This window comes from Hirundo rustica, chromosome 8 (assembly GCF_015227805.2).
Source record: "Hirundo rustica isolate bHirRus1 chromosome 8, bHirRus1.pri.v3, whole genome shotgun sequence".
NCBI classification, from domain to species: domain Eukaryota; kingdom Metazoa; phylum Chordata; class Aves; order Passeriformes; family Hirundinidae; genus Hirundo; species Hirundo rustica.
This window is the reverse complement of record NC_053457.1, coordinates 24576744-24595821: the sequence shown is the minus strand read 5'-3', so window position 1 is coordinate 24595821 and position 19078 is coordinate 24576744. Positions and strand designations below refer to the sequence as shown.

The window sequence follows — 19078 nt, the reverse complement described above, 5'->3', positions numbered from 1 at the left end:
CAAAGAAGCAGGGATAGAAGGAAGGATGGAGAGACACTCAGGAGAATGGAAAGGCACAGAGGTTCAGTGAAAGCAGAGCCCTGGTCTGCTTTTGGCAGGTTCAAATATCTGCTGTAGAATATTTCATATGATAATGTTATATATGTGTGTGTTTGGAGATATGCATTTCTTTCTCACTTACCCATTGCGGAATTGTCATAAAATGAAGCATTTCTCAATAAGTAATTCTTCTGCAGAATAATTTACAGTTATGTACACAAGTCATCTACTAAACTGCAGTTGCATCTAGACTTCCATTTCTGTGCTAGTTCATAAGATTTTCATGTAGTAGCACAATTTTGCTTGTATTCCTGAGACTGCAAGCAAATATTTAAATATTTTACAAATAGAAAACCATTTTGAATGAATTTTTTAAGCCAAGATGTAACATTTTTATTCTTATTTGATTTGAGGAATTTCATACAGGTTAAGAATGCCCCGGCTGGGATTTGAACTGAGAAACCAATGGCTCCTCAGTTTTTGCAGACACAGACTGATTCTGCACTGAATCCATGGGATGACTTTTGAACTCCTGGTTAAACTCAAGACATTAAATTATAAACATACTTCCATTTTATGTTCCCTTACTAGTTGTTTTCCAGGTTCCTAAAATTCTCAGTATATCCTGAGACAAATCTGAGCAATTCACTGGTGCAAATCATATCTGAACGAGAACTGGAGCCTTCATGCAGTGCCTGAAAGGAAGGAGCCAGCTAGGAAACATTAAACTATTTTCTATATAGATTTTTCATCCATGTCCTTTACGTGATGAATGGCTACACAAGTCTGAATTAGGAGTTTCCTTGAAATCACAATCCAAAACTAACAAATTGACAGGTAGTTATAGAATGAAAAATATACCCTAGAAAACGGATCAAGTCGAAGTTCCTCAAACTGTACAAGGCAATAAAGCAGCAGTAGAGCTGCTAAGTCAGGTCAACCCCCACACAATGTTTGAAATAATCCAGGTAGAAACTTTTTAGAGACTGCTGAAGTAGACAAAAAGGAAGTCTTTGGTGTTGAGTCTTCAACTCTTACATTTTCTAGTCTTCCCTCAGCTCCTTGCCAGAAAGAATCCCCCCAAAAGAAGATTATGTCCTCGTTCTGAAGTTCTTTGAGCACATTCAGTTTTTTACATGGATACAGAATTTTAGCAAAGACCTTGAGGTCTTCTGTGTTCTCTGACACTTTGCCACACAAATAAATTGGGTATTTAATACTAGAACTCTTTGACAATGAACTGGTCTGCTTGTGGATGTGTGATGGGCAGGAAGAGGGGATCTTTCATGATCCTCGAAGAGTGCAAGAGGAAGGTGTTTCTGCCCTTTTGTTGCTGATCTCTGAGACACCTCTTGGAGTACTGTGTCCAGCTGTGGAGCACTCCACACAGACATGCTGGAGCAAGTCCAGAGGAGGGCCACAAAAATGATCAGAGGGCTGGAGCACCTCCCTTATGAAGCCACAGAGCTGCAGCCATTCAGCCTGCAGAAGAGAAGGCTTTAAGGTCCATTCTAACCCCAACATTTCTGTGACTCTATGAGAAGTTAGCACTAAGATTTAAAATACAATGAACAAAAAGAAACTATACACAAGTCTGTCAGACTACTACAGAATTCTGCTCTGTTGTCCAAAACATTTTCAGTTTTAAGAACCAATTTTCACAGAATAATTTATGTTCTTTGTTTCTTATGTGCCTCCTTGCAAACATTGAAATCAATTACGTCTAGAAACCATCAGACCCAAATAAGAGAGGATTATGCAACAGCATGTCATTAGTGAATCAATATTGTCTGACCAGGCCATGTGCTTGTCAAGGTCACATTGATTTCTTTAATGTTATATTACTGCAGCTGACCGTCCTGGCAGATCCTGTTCCAGTGCTTACAGGTGCAGACTCACCTTATTGCTTGCCAGTCTGCAAGATGCTTGGTAGCTTTTTCCTCCCCAGTTTCCACTCTTTATCTGAAGCTCCATTGCCCTCTGTGTGTTGAGCCCAACTCCAGCAAAACCCACTGCTAACAGAGTCTCCTGCTTCTTCTGGCTGGACACACTCAGGTGCTAAGATACCCCATTAAACCCTCTGTTCTGAAAACATCAGAGGCTACTTGTGCTTAGCACACTAAAAGCACATCATTCTTTATGGGAAACTGAAAACTATCAAATCTCTAGGGTGTGATCATAAAAATTTCATCTTTGGCCATCAAGCAGTGGTCCTTACTCTCCATTGGGTACACAGCAGGAAGCGTAATAGGAAAAACATAACAGGATTGTTCACTGCTATATCAGCTCTTAATTTTAAGCAGGGAATTGTTAAAACTTGTCTTCCTCATCTTTTATAGCATAACATTATGAGGTGCATTGAAGAAAAACAGTTCAGAATATAATTAGATATCAAGGGCAAGAAGCAGAAAGTTCTGTATTACCAGATGTTAGCGGCAAGTTGCAGGACAAGCGTGTAGCCTGGCAGCAAAGACTAGGCCCAGCAAGAGCTGGGAAAAAGAGCCAATTCACACAGGAGTGTTATGTCCCAGGCTGAAGAGTGGTGTCAGATATTGCAGCAGTTTCTTAACCAAATAGAGCCACAGAGCCAAATCAGGGTGCAACATGAGTGAGAATGTTATTTCTAGGCAGAGTACAGACTGGTGGCAGGCTGAAGAACTCCATGTGCCAAGCAAAACCAAGTTAACCAACTGTCTCTGCTCTTTGAGTGTGAACATGTTGCTTTTCTTCTGCCTGGATGATTTTTTATTTTTTTTTTTTTTTAATGAATTCTGTCCCTAACCCTAGGGTAAAAAGCAGCCCAATTCTCAGTGCTGCTAATAAAACAACTCCCATTAAACACAGCACTTAAGGGGAGAAAAAAGAAAAAGAAAAAAAAAGAAAAAAAAAAAAAAAAAAAAAAAAAAAAAAAAAAAAAAAAAAAACACACCACAGTCACATAGGTAAAACCAGAAAAAAACTGGCTGGGGGAGAGGTCTGCAATAGGAAATTCGGAGCAATCAGAGAACAAAAATCTGGCTGCTTATCCTGCAAGACAGAAATATGTGAGGAAATCAATGAGCTTCCCCTGATTAACACCTGATTAACAGATGTATCACTACAAAGCAATGCTGAAACAGTTGAAAGTCTCCTCATTAAAACAGCACAGATGAGGAGAAAAAGATCTTTGAAAATGATGACTAGTTGAGGTAAGCTTAACTCATTTCCTAACTGGGTGAGCAGGGAATGGAAAAACACTGAGAATTTGGAGAAACAGCTCTCATAATAAGACAAGTGAGAAGTCCATTTCTTCCCCTATACCAGAGCCCCAAGAACCAAACATTGACTTCTTTCTTTTTCTCAACAACTCTTCAAAACCCATGAGTTGATTACATGCACAGCCTGTTCCATTTTGGGTGTCAGCTGTAAAGTAAAGACACAGGGATTCATTAAATTCTTATAATTACATCTCATGCTGAAGCACAAGCACCTCTTAAAAAATTATCAGGGCCAAATTTTTGAAAGATGCTTGCCCTCACTTTCATTGCATCCATCAAACATTGGGACCAGTCCATAAATACTGACAAAGCCAGTGCTCTTGTCATGTACACAGCACCTCAGTTGAATTAATAATTACTTTGACCATGACAAAGCCCCATCTTTAAGGGAAGTAATCATGTGAGTAACATTTCCACTGGTACATTTCATCTCTCAGCTTTCCACCATTTCAAGCAACACTGATTTCAAAAACTCCTGGTTTTTGAAACTTGCTGTCTGGTGCATTACTACAAGGTAGAAGGTCAGTCCAACAGTCCAGTTAGGAGCCCTCTGGCAGAGAAGGAACCTCTCAATCAATCAGTATTGAGAGCTCACCTGTTTTATAACTCCCAAATTATAGTAGTGCTGCAACATATTCTGCTTTTATCAAAGTGAACCAAGTTTGAGTGCTTAATTCAAAGTAAACCAGTAAAATCATACAGACAAATCTGCTCCCACATACGTCTCCTGGGACAACAGCCAGGGTTGACTTTCATGTCATCCCAGCAAACACAACCCCTGAGAAATTCAGTTTAATTTATTCTAACACCTTTGCAGAAAATATATTGCAGCAACCCAAACACCAAGCAAAGGCAGCTACGGTAAACCTTGGTATCTCCACTCTCAGTGCACAGCCCAATATCTATATGTCTGGAGAAGAAAATTTCCTATTTCTGAAGGTATTCTCTACAACAAATCTTACTCCAGGCAGTAGAGTTTAATGGTATCAATTCACAGATCAATATGTCTTTGACATGCCCATTACAATTCGCAAATCCCTTCAGGAGTGCCTGCCCCTTCCACCCATTCTATTTTTTTTTTTTTTTTTTTTTTTTTAATTAACTGGTCATTTTCAAACCAGTTTCATGAACCAGGGGAGGCTTCAAAGATATGAACTTCCTCAAAAGAGTTCCAGAATCTGGATAGAAAAGATACCCCCAAATTAATGTCTCTTCCTGGGAGATTTTTTTTCTGTTAGACATCAGAAAATTCAACCCTTTTTCTCTCAGGCCCCAGTCTTATGGGATGGGAAGAGACAAAAAAGAGTAAACAACCATGCTGGAAAGCAATTTTCACATAGTTTGATTCTCCTGGTGAAACTTCTTGAAAGTTAAGAAAACTTCCGAGATAGTGATCTCAAATTGCAACTTCAGCCTGAGGTTTGGTTACAGAGAGGAATGAGAGCACACAAAAACAGACTTGGGCTTCTCAAAAAAACCTACTTGGTTTGAGTCTAGAAGGCAAGTGGGCAGCTATCACTGCACTGCTGCTTGCAAGGGCATTGCAGGTATGAAGTCAGTCTGGGTTTTGGGTTTAGGGTGTTGGGTTTGTTCTAGATAGCGTGGTGATAGTGGGTTTTTTTGTTGTTTTAAAAGCTTTATCCTCCAGAGAGAGCAGCTTCTGGGAGATGCCAGATTGGCAATTCATGTGACAGGTAACAGAGGAAAGCTGCACATAATTGAGATTAAAAAGAAAGGTGCACAAAACCCAGACAGTTTTAATTGAACATGTTTTAAAACAGCAAGGCAACATCTTGCATCAAAAGCTCTCTGTGGCTTACAGCTGGCGCCAGCTCTGCCACTGATCTCTCAAGGGTTTGGGGGCCTTACTTCTCCTCAGTGAACGTCTCTTTCAGATCCATAAGACAGAAAACAGAAACCAAAGCTGTTTGGTGGCACAACTGGGGGCAGGGTCCCGGTTATTAGCCCAGTCAAGGACTTGGGAGATCAAGTTTCTCCTCCTTGCTGTAACACTGGCTTCCTGTAAAAGGGTTATGCGGGCCTGGTTCAGAGTACTCCCTCCAGCACTGAAAACAACCTTAGAGTTGTAGTGCGGCATCTCAAATCAAAACAATGATGAATGAAAGGCTACTGAAGGGCTTAAATATCCTCCCTGTTTTTCCACTGACAGGTAGTTAGGAGTTTTCAAGCTAATCCCTCTGCTATATATTGCAAGATGCTGATGGACTTGAGTATATAGTGATTGAAACCAGGAGTACGGAGAGAAAAAATTCTGTGAGAAACTAATGAATTAATGCTCCAGGAAATTTATTATAACTATCCTTATTTCTCAACTAATGTTTTCTTTGTATTAAAAAGGGCAATTTGTACAATTATCCTGTGTGGGATGATGACTATGGGCAAAATTAGAGAAAACTGGGAAGTTATACTATTCACATTGCAGCAGAAGTTAGTACAGAAATTGTAGGATGGAATGAAATTGGCATGTACAAAACATATCCCACAATGATTCCCCGCACAACCAAACCTGCAACCTTGTGTACAGACTAAGAGGGGTGAAATAAGGTGGGAGCAGATGGAGCCATGGCAGCCAAGCTCTGCTGTAATCCTTGCAGGGATGGGAAGTCAATGGTATCCATGTAGCTGATAAATCACATAGCAGCTGTCAACCAAAGGAGATAGGAGATGTCTTGCTGCTGAACCAGCAACTGCGGCAAGGTATCTGTGCAGATGAGCTTGGTTCACCCACACCTCCATCCCGAAGTTACCTGCCTCCAAGGTACAACCACCCCTCACTCAGCATGTGCTCTACACTTCATTGACTGTAATCTTCAGAGCAAAGCGAGATACTTACACACCCATTGGAAACAAAGGTGTGTATGAATGGAGCCACTCAGGCTCTAGCTAAAAAGAAAGAAAAAGTATAATGTTGAACTAAGGATGGGGACAAGTCAGGGAAGACTCCACTGTAACTTCTGGGATCAGTCAGTGGGCCGAAACTGTCTTGTCCCCCATAGGGACTGCTGCTGGGTGAGAATCTCATTTGGTACATGCTGAATGGCTATCTTGAGCAACTTTCATTGGTGATTTGAGCTTGGCTGTGTATTGCTTTAAATCCGGTTTAAACGCAGCTGGCACCAGCAGATGACATGATCACCTAAAAACAGGGATATCCAGGAGGAGGTGGTCTCTTTCTAAATTGTAATAAAGGATTCAACTCTCTTACACTGTTGGTACGTGCTCCTGATCAAGTTAGTCAGGCTACCCTCAGGTATAGTGGATAGTTCAGTGGAGTCCTTGTAACAGGACACCAACAGACAGGTCAGGCACAGGAGAGAAGTCACATTTACTTGATATATTTGCTGTTGATATTAACCACTAGCAAACCATAGACAAGCCATGAACCACACAGGCCCAGTATAAATAGGGACACTGTTTGTTACAGCTGGCTACACACACCTCTGGAGAAGGTCCTATTGATCTGATGGAAAGGAAGATAATATTTTAATAACCATTTAGTTAAAATAAGTTCTTAATGAACCATTTACAAATGGAAACTTTCAGCATGACTCAATCGAAATCTTTCTGTCCAATTTTAGAGCAGAGAAACCTCTGTAATAAGTGCTATCAGATAGCAAAACATAAAACTAAAAATCTGAAAGAGTATTCTCTTTTTCATTAGAGTTGGGAGAAATTTATGGTATTCTATTTGCACATATCTTTATTGGTTTAATATCTGTTACACTGCCCAGGAATTTTATGTAAAATAGGTCAAACAAGAAATCCAGCAGATTATTTCTACAGACTTCTAGAAGTAGCACAGGATGTACTCACTTGCAGATTTTTATCTATCCATTAATCACAAATTAACAATAAAACCAGCCCAAACTGGTCCTCCATGAATGGCTATTCTCAACCTGTTTGGGGTATTTCTCCTAAACACAATAGAAACAGTTATGCATATCAGGCACTAACTCATGTTGGTGAAAGCATTTCAAGGTCCCCAGAAAAATCATACCAACCAAACCCACCAGGTCAGGCATAAAATCAGCTCTGTGGCTTCCCTGTAAGTGTGGTAAGTTGCAAAACAAGTGTTTTAACTGAATGTGCTTTAGCCAGGTCTGGTTAACTTGACATCATGGAGGATTAAGGGCAAGGCATAAAATCAACCAAATCATCCAAAACTGACAGATGCTGAAGCCTTCAACTAATGAAGGAACTTTTAATCACTTGGAAGTGATGGAAAGAGTTCACCATAGCAGTGTTTAAGGACCACTTTCGCTGGACATTACTGGAGACACCAGAACAAAGACCTTAATTTCTATAGCATGAGCTGCCTCATTCTGTAGGTCACACATAGCACAGCCCACTGCAAAGGCAAATGAGAGGAGATATTTACTGCCTGAATTAAAACTCTTGCTGTATAGGAAACAGGCAGAATCTGGACCTGTACCCTTTATCATTTATTAATTCGCTCAGTCTCATGGCCTATTTCTGTCATTCAAGGCAGAACAATCAGACAGTCTTTCCATCAATCAGTGGTAAAAATATTACTCAACTGTATCAAACATCTTTTTTTTAATTATTATAGATCTATTGTGTTAGAGGAAACACTAGGCTACAAACACATAGCATATTCATCAAAATCCCCACCTTTATCTTGTCTTTTTTTTTTTTTTTTGCTTCAACACATGCTGTTAAGAAAAAAGAAAATCCTTGTTGAAAAATTTATACTGGAAGAATTTAGCATTGGAGGAAAATAGTCATGTCAGCTCACAACAGAAAAAAACTATTCAGAATGGGGGAATTTCTTGCATTGTACCCTCTCTACACTCCAGAGCTGCCTGATTTAACAGCTTCCGGAAGCAGCAGGGAATTTGCTACTTTAAATTGCTTTCCATGTGCTCCTGTGGATCACTCCTACACATGCTCAGCTGAGAAAAGGTGAAACCTGTCCCAAGGGAAGGTGGCTCTAGCCTTGAAATAGGGCAATTATGCTGCAGAGTGAATGAATAGTCGCCTTTAGCAGAAGATTGAGTGAAGCTTCCCAAGAGCACCAGGGTCATTGCGTTTTATCAGATCTGCCTGTTAAAGAGGGGACAGTTTTGTTTTCAGAGCAGAACTTGCTCTGGTGAAGAGGTTCACAAGCTTCTGTATGAAATTACCATGTTTGGAATATTCACCAGTCTAGAAATGCCCTCGGAGGAGTGGGCTGCATGTGCTGATGTCACACATCAGATGACCCAGAGACTCTCAAAAAGTCAAAGCTGTTTGGGATTTGCCCAAGCCAAGGCCACCTTAATCCTGCACACAGAGCAAGGTCCTGCTATGAACGCCCCAGCAGGAGCAGGTAGAGGATTTCAGCCCTTCTTCAAACTGATGGCTGCTGGAACTCAATTCCACAATGGAACTCCCTTGAGCAGAACAAGGGAAACCCAGCCAGGCAACTCTGCTGCTGTCAGATGGGCAGCTGGGGCAAGCACCTATCTCAGACACGGTACACCCTCTTCTCAGCCTTGTCTTCCTGCAGCCATAAGAGGACCCCCTTTCCAAGGGAGGGATGAAGAGTTTAATACTTCCTAATAAATTTATTCCTCTCCTGAGCAAAGCATCAGAAATCAATGAACTGAAAGCAACAGCTCTAACTGTATAATTTAATCTCTAGGGTCCTTCACAGCTCATATGACAATAGACGTCTGTCCCATGCTCTTCTGGGGACCACGTTATTCAGCACACTGTGACAAGAAGCAAGGGTACAGGAAAAAATGGATGAGACAGACTATTTTGAGTGTGAAGAGAAAAAAGTATCAGTTACATAAAGAAAAGGCCTTAGAAATGAATTCATTTTCTGCTTCCAAAAGTCCAAATAGGGCTATGTTCGAGATCCTCTGTCTCACTGCTACCTTGTTCTGATTTGTAAGTGCTCACACCACTTTCCAGGGGACTGGTTTAGTAGCCTTCTTCCATTTGGATACAAAGAGGGGAAAATGAAACTTCCCTTTTAGTGAAAGGTAAGGAAATCACGACTCTCAAACTAGACTGACTGCTCACCCATGCAAGGGAGGTTCTTCAAGTGAGTATGTATTTCAAAAGAAAGGGACTTTTGGGGAAGACTAACTGAAAGAAAGGCTGGCCTACATTCACTGGACGAATGCAATTAAATCAAGAAAGTGTTTAACTGCACCAGCTATTTTTTCACCTAACATAAACAATCCTTGAGGTCTCAGATACTGACAGTCAATGTTTCCTAAAATCAGGAACTAGCAATCCGCATACAGACCAACCTGAAATAAGTAAGCATCTTATGAGACTTACAGGACTCAAACTGGCCTAGCTAACTCCCCATAACATATGTATTTTTTGTTTCATGAAATTTTAAAATGGAATGTCCCCCTACCTCTTTCAGAGAAAATGTTTAAATCACTGATCTCAATGTCTCCACCAAGAAATGGGATATTTAATTCCTAATGAGCATCAGCCCAGTTCATTTCAAAAAATTAAAGCAAAAGGGCAGGTAAAACAATGTACAATAAAAGGAAGCTACCCAGCAGGTCACTGATGATGGGATTTTCTAAGATGCTAATGAAGATATATTTAAATTCTACTGGAATTTGGCACTTTAACCTTGAGGCAAAATTTGCTTAGTGAGTTACATAGACTTTTAACTGCACATGGCCAGCCTTATTGAGTTATACCAAGCTGACAAGTGTCAGCACAGTTTCCTACAGCCAGCAATATCCCAACCTTCATATATTGCCAAGGGCTCCTTTCAGGTTTGCTTTAGTCTGACCCCTCCAGTTTCAAGCAGAAATACACAGGTTCCATTCCTCCACTAACATGAGTTCCCAGCTAAGCAACCTATACAGCAGGAAAGCATAGTAAGGAGGGGAAATGAGTTACCAATATTTTTATAGCTTCTTTAAACGTTTTGCCCATTCCAGTTAGAAACCAAATTAATTCTATAAAACCTCAAGGTCTGAGCAGTGAAAAGGAAAGAGAGGAGCCCAGAAAGCTCCTCTGGAATCTGGCTGAAGAACTTCCCAATTGCAGTCCAATACTGCAAGATAAAAAGTGGAACACAGTGATAGTACAGGAGAGTCAATATGTCTGTGCCATCAGTAAGTCACCAAGGAGGCCAGACCCCAGCCTCTGTGCTCTGATCAAGTAGTGTCTCTGGCTCACGTCTGGCAGAGTGGGAAGAACGCAGCAGCACAAATGTTTGATTATCCTTCTTAAAACATTCAGTTCAAACTCCAACCTTGTTCCATACAGACACGTTTCAGGGGCACATCCTCCCATTACCAGGAGCAAAGGAAACAAAGCTTTGAATGTGACCAAAAATAAACTGTCTGTCAGAGGGGGAGAGATCATTATATCTTTTCAAAAAAAACAAGACATTAGGGACTTTGTTTCACTCCATTTGATGCCTAGTATTTGATGTCAACACTTCAGAAACAAAATAACTAAATTCATTTGAGTTTGGTTTCTTTCTTTATATAATTCACTTTTTTTCTGCAGTCAGTGGCATTATAAGGGTCTCAACAATTACAGGTAACAAAGTATGTCTCTATTGCCATAAATACTTTGCAAAGACAGGAAAAGTGGAGTACTTTGTGCTTTGCAGAAACTGTAAGTACAGGGGGAAAAGAGACCCAGGGATCCCTGTACCAAAGGCTGTCTCCAGCAGCTTGTGTGTTTCCTGTGCATTGTCCAATCCTTTGAATGTCAAAAGTCCCACACGGTTTGGTTGAAAAGAAAAACAGGCCATGGACTACTAATTGAGTAAATCAATACACAGAGAAGGCCGCAAAGGGAATGAAATGTTTTTGACACATACAAGCAGTTGTTTTCAATGTGCATAAGAGGAAAAAACCCCTGCTTGCCCTTTATGCCTTAATTAAGACAACCCCAGGAACATGGGATGAAAGACCTTTCCTCTGCACCCTCCTCACCATTCTGCTCTCAGCTCCCTGCTGTTTGGCCATTAGTAACAGTCAGAAGTCTGCAAACACAAAAGTCACTGCAGTCTTGAGGAAGGGATCCAAACACCAGATGGGTTCCCACCAAGCTCCAGAACAGCCTCAGAAATCCATGAAGGGAAATGTGTGACGGACTGTTGCCATAACAGGGGCTATAAAAAATATATAGTGTATTTATAGGGTCCAATCACATGAGCTATCTAAAGTCTTTGGCAATTGTTTTCATTTACAATCATCCACTTTTTCTTGGATATTTTAAATCCTTTTTCTCCAGAAAGTCCTTCCAAGGATGTTCTCACAAAACTTTTACAGCCAAGAGTCTAACAAAGACAGCAGTTTTGGCAGAAATCTTTCTCTAGAAGCCTCCTCGGGGCTGATGAGCACCCATGAAATAGCCTAAGACAGCTTGCTTTGAAAGCACTATAGGAGCTCCATGGAAGCCTGACTTTTGAAGCCACTGAGATTTACCCTTTCCCAGAGCTTTTCTGCTAATATGAATCTCTGGAGAGAGATTCACTACAGAGCAAAGATGAGCAACCTCCTCTTTCTGGCTGCTGGAACTCTGGGCTCTGTCTAATAGCTCTTGGTGCAATGCTTTTCTGCCCTGTTTGTGCCTCCCTGGAGGTCAGGCCATGAAGGGCTGTCCCTGTGAACTGCTGTGGTGGCAAACAGCTGAGAGAATCTGTGACGTCTGGTTTCCCATCCCCCAGCAGAACCATTTGAAGAGATTCATATTCCCAATGTGTGGCACTGGCTTAGATTAATACTTTGGAGGCCTCAGCCTGCTTTCCTCATGAAATCTAACTCTTAAAGGCAATCTAGTGTGGGCTGACAAGAAGTCATTTCAGGCTTCCAAGGACATTCATCCTTACCTTTGTTTACTGCCATCTCTGAGATCCTCAAGCTGTGATGGAAAGGGAAAGTAGATATACGACAAGTTACAGCAACCACAGACTGAGCTCAATTAAGACATGCCTGTCTGTCCCTATAGCTAGATAGATAAGGGAAAGAGGAAAAAAAATATGTGATTTTCTGCCAGTCAGACAATGAGATTAAGAGACATGAAGCCTGTGAAATGGTGTATAACCAAATCACGATACATTATGGAAACTATTTGCCACTAGCTATGGAACAAAACTGGAGCGAGATTAGACCAAGATGAAGTCTTCCTCCCATGCTTCAAATTTGGGGTCTCTAGGAGGATGTTTAGAGCTCAGTCGTGCCCTCAATACGGGTTTACGTATTATTTGATCTTCAAACACCTGTAGAGCATTACCTGCAGAAGAAGAGACCCTGTGCCCATCAAATTCTGGAGTCCATGGTTGGCATATCTGCACACACAATACCCCTTAGTGCCCTGACATTTGTCTGTAAGCTGCCTGCACTTCCATTCAAAGTGCCTGTGGGTGCCAGGAATTCTTGAATCACTTCAGGAGGGACCTAATCCTCTTTATACCTTCCCACAAATGATCCTGAAGAGACCAGAATTGACAGACCTTGTTTTGTGGCAGTTTCTCACCACTATTTTGAAGGAGGACAGTTATCTACCAACAGTAGATTTTACTCCAAAGAAGTAGAATAGAATATTTATGGATGTGGTCAGGATCTGAGCCCAAATCTCTAGTTTCTATCCAAAGATCTGAGACACAAAGAATTATTTCAATTCTCAACATGCTAGGGGGCTACAGAAGGAAAGCTTAAGTGACTAGTCAAGAAAATCGGTGGCAGAACCATTTACACTCATTCTCACTCCTGCATGACACCAAAGAAGAAACAATCCTGTTGGTCTGATGGAGCTCGTTGTATCCATCAAGTGCCTGGTTGTCCTGTCACTTAATTTATGCAATCATTTGGTGTCATGATCTCAGAGTGAAATCATAAAATACCCCTTGTGCTTTTCATTTTTATGACTTCAGAGAATAACAGAGTCCCAACTTGGCTTTTAACTCCCTGAATTTTCATGTCTATGAGTATCAGAAAATCTCATAAACCCCACGATCACAGGAGCCTTGGGCTGAGAATGCTGGCCTGGAAATCCTTACGAGTAAATCATACTGACTTTTTCAAACAAAGGCTTTTTTAAGCATGAATTCTTCCCTCTGTCCACACATATTGTGCAAAGTTCTTCTCAGGAAATGAAACAGTAGTTTTCTGGCATAGTCAAAGCTACTAGGAAGACAGTATTCACTGACAGAAAAGATCAAACTGCCTTGAGAAGTATGATGAGTTAACTCAGCTACTCTTTAAACATGTAAGCATTTTCATCTCTGCCTCTACAATTAAAGATTAGCATTTAGAGTTAGCATCTTTAGAGAGGTCTAAAATTAAGCCCTAATAAATCATACAAAAAATTAGGCATAAGTTCAACAGTGCAATGTACCACGTATGGTGTCTTCTGCAGAGGTCAGCTCATTAACACCCCAAGATACCATGGTCCAGCCTCTTGGCACAAACCTTCCTCTCACACAAGTGGGCAAAAAATCATTGAGAAGTTCCAGATATTCCAATGCTTTCACATTCCAGGATAGGGTATGAAATGAGATATAATCAAAGAATTACAGAAGATACTGTGAGCAAATGACCTTGTCTAATCTATTTCTATACCCTCAGGAATGACCACTTTGATCTAAATAGATCAACAGATTGGAGTACCAATCCAAATAGATCTTAGTTTTTCTTAAGGGTGATATAAATCATGTCTGCTTCCTAAGCTTTTAGAGTGAAAAGTTAGGTCAGAGTTCTTTTAAAAACTGTTCCTCCTGTAAGATTTCCAACTTCCTATACTTTTGGTGAAGGCTGGCATCTTAAAACAAGTTTTCTTCACAGCCTCACAGGCTCTGGTCAAACACTCTGCAATGATGATTTCTGCGTCTTTCGCTCATGTCCTTCTACCAGGTTCCACTGGTCATTCCAACTCAAATATATGCAGGAAGTTCTCAACACAGAAGGCTTTGGAATTTTCCACAAGTGCAGTGGGATGAAGAAGCTAGCTAATCAAGTCCAACCAGAAACTGTCCATAGCTTCAATCATAGCTGCTTCTAGCAACACTGGAGATTCTGAACGTTATTTAATGGCATCTAAACCAACTATTCAGTAGGAGAAATGAATTGCACTGGAAACATAGTTCTTTGATTGAGAGCCAAAAGTCAAGATCATTAATCCTGATAATCAAAACAGCAGTGAACTGATTGAAAGAAGCAGGGTATTAGCCTTCTTCTCCCAAACAGATTTTAACCCTCTGAACCACAGCTCTCCAAAATTTCCTCTGATTTTGATTTGTTATTTCATACCCTTGACTCCCAAAGTTAAAGGTGTGTGATGGAGTCAGTGCCATATTCAACACTGTCAGGTTTACGTCAGCTCACGCTGAGTGTATTTTGGGGGAGGGGAAAGGAAAAATCATGGAAAACAAAAGATTCTCAAAAAAATTTTGTAAAAAAAATTTGCATCTTTGATGGCGAGAGTTTTATACAAACCAGAGAGAAAAACAAAACTCAGCATTTAAAAAAACAATTTCTGGAGCGAGCAAGCAAGCCTTCGGTTTTCTCAAAATCTGCAAATTTTTCTGAATCTTAGCACTTCTCAGGTTGCATTTTAATGTTCAGTTTTTCACTGGCTATAGTTAGTACATCCATCTGCAAAATGCTGCAGGGATTATTTGAGAGGAAAAGCTTATGCATATGAAATAATTTTTATGTATGTACTTATAAAAGAGTATTTCTAAAGTCACTTCCAGCATGCCAATTCTATTTCTTCTTATATTAATCTAATATTTAAAAAAAGCTTTGCTGTTCTATGATCACAAATTAATTTCTACGTATTTGAACTTTAGAAATACATATATACTTTGATGGAAATGTTATTTTTAGACATAATCATAAACTTCAGAGTTCCAAAAAGCTGATTTAGGAGGAAATGCATCAACTGACTTGGGAGCTAGAAGCATCACTACCCACCCCTTGTTATATGTCATGGTGTATGGAATTAGATATGTTTTCAAAAAGAATGTCCCATATAAAGTCACCCATTAAAGGTAACAGAAAGAGGCTCCAGCAAAACTTACACTCTCTTTTCCTTGATAACCACAGAGGGCCCTTCCCACACTGATTTCAGCAGCAGGAGACATCTAAAGGCTGAGTAACATGCTGCAAGCAAACAAGTAATTCCATTCAACAGCCCATTTCTTGAGCACTGTGCAACAAGTCTGCTTCAGATTTTTAGACCCAGAGTTACATTACTGAGCACGGTGAGGTTTTCAGGCACTCGGAACAATCAATACACTTTTCAATACACTCTTTGGTATGAAAATCCCCAACGTGGGGAGGTAGTTGAAAGAAATCTGATAACAGCTCTTAAGTCTGATTCTATTTATTTCACTCCAAGTCATGTCAAATCTAGAAATATTGATGTTTCTAGAGGGAAACTATTTTTAAAGATTCAGTAAATATGAAAATAAGAGAAGCTCATACAGGCATCTGTTTGATGCCATTTCTGAAGTACTGTAAACGTCCATGGAAACTAATCACAAAATGGGTGAGATTATCTAGCACAGTTTAGACTGCAAAGAGAGAAGATTAAAATTAATTTGGTTTATTTGTTTGGTTGGTTTTAACCCAGCAGTCAAGGGCAGTCACTGCAACTCAGCTGATGTGTTGTAGCTCAGCACAGTGACCTGAATAAGGGTTCATTCCTTGCCATCACCACAAGAGGTGTAAGTCAGGATGTTGGAGCAATCTTTGTATCATCAGCATTGTACCAGCACCAGTCAGCTGGAAATCTAGCCTCAATACTACAGATCTGGACCCAAAAATCCAGTCCTACAAACATCCCAAGGCTGATCATTTCCATGGATGGAACAATTGCCAGGTACTTCACCAGCAGCTTCCGTTTCACATCCCTTGGACTGTGTGCAAACGCAGCCCACATGAAATAATAGAGGGTATGATCACCATTCCTCTCCAATGTGTATAAATATCACCAGTGGTTCATAAGACAGCAAATCCTGGGGCCAGACATCCTGTGAAGTGCAGCATCCTGATAGTCCTCATGCCATTTAACCCAATAACCAACTTTTCATTAAAGTAAGCAATAGTGCAAGAAGAAAGCGAAGGTGAATTGCATCCCTCTGCTCCTCTGGATTTTGCTGCTGGCTAATTACCCATTTGCAATTTATCAGCTAATTACATATGTGCCCTGGCATTTGAAGACTGAGGGGCATACTTTATTTAATGGCTAGTAATTACACAGGCCTCCTCCGATCCCTGTGCTCTAACAAAGGTTTTTCTGTTTCTGTCCTTGTGCTGTAAGGTCTAGAGGTTAAAGACCCCAGGACAGATGGCTATCCTGTTGCACACAGAAGCAGGCTTACACTTCATGTGATGTTACAGGGTTCCCCAATAACTATCTGTTAATGCAACTAATTATTTCCTTCAGAGCTCAATGTTGATCTGTTTGTTCATGTGTAGGTGAAAAATGACCAAGGTACAACAGGCAATATGAAGATCAATTCACTGCTAATTTTTCCCTGGGAACAGTCCAATATACAGGCCTTGCTTTTCAGCCTCAACATCTATACAACCCACTGCTGCAGTAGTCTGCCTTGGTATGCAACACCACTGGAATGTCCCTGTGAGACAGGGCCTGAGCCTCAAAACATATCTGTGTGGAAAAGGCAAGCAAATATGGCAGGATGTAAAGAATTCTTTGAAACTTGGCACAGGTAGTTGAGGGAGTAGCTGGAGGGAGGGAGGGAGGAGGGAGGGAGGGAGACTCCAGGTAGGAATGCTGCCAGAGAAGGGAAATATTGACAGTAGTTACAGTTGTGCAGAACAGGTTTTGCATTTTTTGCCATCAGTGTTTGTGAAAGAAACGGGTGTTTGTGAGGATTATGCTCATGTACTTGCCTAGGAGACACTGTGGGTCATTTTCATCATGAGAATGCTCAGAAAAGGTGAGGTAGATCAGCAAGTGGCATGAAGGCAGCATGCATGAACTAGGGTTCCTTAAATTCCCAAATGGGTATCACTGTCCTGGAAGTTTTAAAGCCCTGCCACTCATTCCTCTAATACAGGGCCACTTTATGTCTATTCACATGAGTTTGGAGGTTAATTTATTCCAAGAGTTGATAACCTGTACCTCACATGTTTTCTTCTCTAGATAAAGTGTGTCCCAGCCATTTATTACTAAGAAACCTTTAAAGACACAAGAGAAAGGTATTTATATATGCCTTCAAACAAGAGGGGACTTCAGAGATTGTGATATCCGAATGAAACTCTTTCATCTCTAACCCCTCTTCAGAGTTAGGCTTGTGAACGTCTCTGATTTTGGCAATGGATTAATTCTAGAGCAGAGTAGAAACTTGAACCTACCACTCCTATCCCAGCTCAGCTGGCAGTCAAATCATTTGCCCATCTGTGATCTGCACTAGCTGAATCAATCAACTCACATGAAAGGCAAATGATCTCTTAAGCTTCTTATAATAGAATCATTTCTCTTTCTCACCTTAGGAAAACAACTTCTTGGAAATCATCCTAAGTCAGCAAGACTGAAACAGCATCTGATATAATGAGTTAATACTTCCAGCCTAAGAATTCAGAAAGAAAGGAAAAGAAAAAAAGAAACAAGTGGCTTTCACAAGTAATGGGATCAAGTAGATAGGTCCAGTGATAGTGGATGATATATGGATATATCAAATACTGCAGAGGATTGTAAGTCCAATAAAAACAATTGTTCTGCATCTGTACTGTTTCTTCATTTAACTATGCATCAGCATCTGTTCTACGGAAAATGCTTGACCCCATTTACCTTTTCGTGCTATTAGATCAGTGGCATCCATGTCACCTGAGACCAGCCAAACTTGCAAATATACCTTCTCTGGGAAAGGGAATGACTATTTGAACAGAAAGCCATGAGAGGCCAGACTGGAGATCTGTGAGGGACAGACAAATGAGAATTAATGTGGTTTCTTGATTCCCAGAGTTAGCTGGCTAGGTAACTCTGCTCTGAAGAAACAAGTAGAACCGCAGAATCATTTAGGTTGGAAAAGACCTTTAAGATCAAATCCAGCTATAAAACTAACATTGTCAAGACCACCACCAAACCACATCCCTGAGCAGCACACCTTCACATCTTCCAAATTGTTCAAAGCTGGTGAACCATTTTCCTGGGCAGTCTTTTCCAGTGCTCCATACCCTTTCCGTGAAGAAACTTCTCCGAATATCCAATCTAAACTTCACCTGTGCAATGTAAGGCCACTTCTTCTCATCCTGCCATTTGTCAATACTATCAGAGGAGAAGCTTCAAATGACACAGTAAATACATTCTCTGATACAGCCTATTAAGGAGGGGGGCAGAGAAGCTACAGTACACCAGCTTTATTTTATCAGCTTTTGTATCGAATCCCAATAATGAGCAGAGATGTTTCACAGTAGCTCAAAGCCCACTGTGAAGGAAAAATCAATTTCTGGTTGAGATTATAAAGGTTCCTATTTTGGTTTTACTTACTTGGTGTCTAACATTGGAATTCTTCCCTACTTAAAATGATGTTATAAGAAATAAGAACACAGAAAAAAAGAGAACTATCAATGTACAATTTTGGGTGAGTAACAACAGAAAAAGGGAAGGGGTGCTGTACTTCATGGCAGCAATGCTTGCTTGAAACTCAGAAACAGAAGAAATGTCAGGTCCTGTTCCAGATCTCTTGCTCAAGAAAAAGTGGGAAGAAGAAAATTATCCAGAGAGAAGCAAGCGTACGAGCCTTTTCTGGGTAAATAGCAGAAGTGTCACCTTCTCTGGAGGATATT

The 19078-nt window shown here is 40.5% G+C and overlaps 1 long non-coding RNA gene across 2 annotated transcripts in view; it reads right to left on the bottom strand.

Moving 5' to 3' along the window:
* The window catches only part of LOC120755881 (uncharacterized), a 70733-nt gene that overhangs the window by 6755 nt on the left and 44900 nt on the right, over positions 1-19078 (bottom strand). The window lies entirely within an intron of this gene.